General features: G+C 44.1%; 1 pseudogene; it reads left to right on the top strand.

Moving 5' to 3' along the window:
• Positions 1-428: 428 nt before the first annotated feature.
• LOC142452402 (serine palmitoyltransferase 1 pseudogene) lies at positions 429-1,795 on the top strand (annotated as a pseudogene).
• The last annotated feature ends 1,846 nt before the right edge of the window (positions 1,796-3,641 follow it).

The following is a 3,641-nucleotide window of genomic DNA, read 5'->3' on the forward strand; positions in this document are numbered from 1 at the left end:
GTTTGGCCATTTCATTTCTATTGTAGGCAACAGAAAAGTTGAAAGGTAGAATGAGCGCACACTCCTCCCTTTTGAGTCTTTCTGAGAAATGATAAACAGCACTTTCCCTTACAATTGCACTAATTGTAACAGAATAGCCCTCGGTGTGCTGTGAGTCAGTCCCAGGCTGCTAAGCAAATGCTTGGGAGTTCAAACTCATCAGCCGCTATGCAGAAAAAAGCTGTGATTGATACCATTAAAAAAACCCAGCCTAAAAACTCTATGATTCAGTTCTACTCTGTCCTAGAGTGGTGCTTGGTTTGGAAATTAACTTGATAGCACTACAGTGAATCCTTCTAAAACAGCCAAGCACATAGATGCTTCATAGGAACTCACTAACATGCAGAGTCTAGAACGGGGCCCATCATCTGGAATAATACAGGACTATCATGGCTGGCACAGAGCAGTGGGTATTGGTGGAAATGGTACAGGCATTTCGTGAGGCTCCTGGTTACCATCTCATTTAGGAAGGAATTCGAATACTCCTCGCCATTAGACATCTTTTCTCTACAATGTATGAGCTGCAAGAGTGATCAGATCTCACAGTCAAGGAGAAGGAAGACTTGATTGAAGAGTGTCAGCCAGAACCACTTGCTCCTCCTGTCTCCAAAGACTGTCCTTCTCTAAACTACAACACTGTTTCAGGCCCTCCAGTCCCCTACATTGTGGTGAATGGACAAGAAGGCATACACTTTGCCTTACTGAATTTTCTTGGACGGTTGGATAACCCTAGCATAAAAATAACAGCTTTTGCATCTCTCAAAATAAATGGCACGGGGGCATGTGGACCTAGACTGTTTTATGGCCTGTTTGATGTGCACTTGGATTTGGAACGTCGCCTACCAAAATGTGTGAGGACAGCAGAGGCTGTTATCCACTCATATGGATTTTCCGCAATTGTCAGCACTCTTCCTGCTGACTCTGAGCGAGGGGCATTTTGTTTGTAGATACGGCTCCCTGCTTTGCAATTCAGCAAGGATTAAAGACATTATGTAGGGGTATTAAGATGTTCAGACATACTGATATGGTCGACCTGGAGCAACTACAAAAAGAGCAAGAGATCAAAGATCAAAAGAATCCTCACAAGGTTCGGGTAACTCCACGTTTCATTGTAAGGCTGTCTCTGAATACTGCCACAATTTGTCCTCTTTCAGAAGTGGTTAAGTTAAAGTATAAATATGAAGCAAGGATTTTTCTGGAAGAAAGCCTTTCATTTGGAGTTCTAGGAGTCACTGAGCTTTATGGAACCAGTATCGATGTGACTGGTCTTATTAGCACACACAGAGAGAACTCCTTACTTCTAATGGAGGCCTCTGCTGCGGCAGGTCTTTCGCTATTGACCAGCAGGGACTTTTTGACTAGGGCAACTGCCTCTCAGCTTCGTTACCTCCTCAGGTTAGTGTGGCTGCAATCGAGGCCCTTAACATCATGGAGGAGCATCCAGGTATTTTTACAGTGCTGATGAAAACTGCAAACAAATTCATAAAGCTCCCCATGGCCTTTCTAGAGGTAACATGGTGGGGAGTCATTTCCTCCTGCATTTCACTTACAACTAGAAAAGAGGACTGGTTCTTGAGAAGTTGTTAAACTACTTCAGGAAATTGTCAATCGATGCATGAACAGAAGCCTCCCCTGAACTCAGGCACTGCACTTGGAGAAAGAAGAAATAGGCATCCTCCCTCCAAGTAATAGAGCAAAAGAACTGGAGAAGGTTGCGTCCCCACTCAAAGTAGTGGCCCAAGCTGCTCTGCTTTAGGGCTGTCTCCGGACATGGTGGCTCCTTCCACCCAAGAAAACGGAGGTGGCTGTGCAGCGTAGACTATGCAGAGGCCTCTGTCTGGCCAGAGAGAACTAAACAAAAAGTGTGGATACTTAAAAAGATTTGTGATCAGACAGTATGGATATGGACCAAATATGTGACCATAAAGAGAATGCTAATTATTTTTTAAAAGAAAACCATTCTAAAAGGCTGGGAACTGATTGTTTTACAAGAGGAAAATTAATGACAGGATATAACTGGTGCTTAAATTGTACTATTTAGTACTGTTTAAATCTTTTATTATACTAGTGCTTTATATTATTTTTGTTGTTTAAAAATAGAGCTTCACTGAGGTAAGCAACAACAACAACAACCAAAAAAAAAAAACCGCAAAGAGAAGCATATAGGAAAAGCTATTAAATACAAACATTCCAGGAGTGCGGTCCAGGTACTCTGGAAGGGGCCAAACCCAGCTTAGCGATACGTATGGCAGCCAACTAATAATGAGCGGTGGGGGGAGAGACATAGGTAGCAGGAGAACAGGTCACTAATCCACCCAAGGGAAGTGTGTTATTTTATGTCCACAGAAGAGGGAGCGAGGGACCAGACTTCAACCCGGTGCACCAAGATGTGAATGCAACATACTGGCATGAAGCAGGGAACCAATAGAGAGGTCTGCAGGGCCAGCCCCAATCCCAACTACGTGGACACCCCCTCCCCCTACCCCAGAGGAATGCACTTCGGAGGACAACACTGAAGCCGTAGTTCAGGAGTGGGGCTTGTCTGATCAGGAGCAATGGAAGAAGGAAACAAAGAGTGGAACACACCTCAGCCCACCGAGCCCTGAGGACAATATTCCATTTCAGAGCAGCAAATGCACATAGAGGACCACAGGGCCGGCCCCACCAGGAGACACAAGGACACCCCCCACTAGCACATAGCGCTCAGGGGACAGCACTCTGGGGACATGGTGGGGGAAAGGTGCCTGATCTGATCCTACTGCAGCAGGGTAAAACACTATGGTGTACAGCAGAACAGCAAGGGGAGCAAAGCAATTAAGTCCCTGAGGATTGCCAAAGGTAGACTTTGGAGCCAGGGTGTGGCACCCCAGCAGACTCCACTAGAAAACACTCCTAAAAGACAATGGACAGACCTGGAACTGATGAGGGATTTTCAGTTTTTGCTGTTTTTTTTTTAATTTTCTTTTTTCTATTTTGTTTTGTTGTATTGGCTGCTGTTGATTTATTTTTGTCTTCTTTTTCTGTTACATTTTGCTTTGCTTTGTTTTTGCATGTATTATTGTCTATTCAGGTCTATCTGGACAAGATAGGAGGGATGAACAATCCAGAGATGAGAACAATGGGGACAATGGTTCTGGGTTGTGGGTGGGAGAACACGAGAGAGGGTGAGGTGGGGGCAAAGGAGGGGGTTGCCAACAAACACAGAGACAAGGGAAGAATAAGTGATTTAAATTGTTGGAAAGGAGGGCATAGGATGCTTGGGGAAGTGCGAAGGGGGCTTGATCAAGGGCAATGTAGCTGAGAGGAATTACCAAAACTCAAATAAAGGCTGGCATGACTGTGGGATAGGAGGAAAATAGAGGAAAAAACTGGGAGGCAAAGGGGTTATAGAGCTCTAAATACTGACATGTATATATGTAAATACATTTATATAGAGACAGGGGAATAGATCTATGTACCTATATTTATTTATAAAATATTATGGCAGCAGATGGATATTGGGTCCCAAACAAGTACTCCCTCAACACAAGAACATTTTGTTTTATGGTGCATAAGCAAGTGTGGTGAAGAAAGCTGATGGTGCTTGGCCAGCAAAATATATA

This window comes from Tenrec ecaudatus, chromosome 7, assembly GCF_050624435.1.
Source record: "Tenrec ecaudatus isolate mTenEca1 chromosome 7, mTenEca1.hap1, whole genome shotgun sequence".
Lineage (NCBI taxonomy): Eukaryota > Metazoa > Chordata > Mammalia > Afrosoricida > Tenrecidae > Tenrec > Tenrec ecaudatus.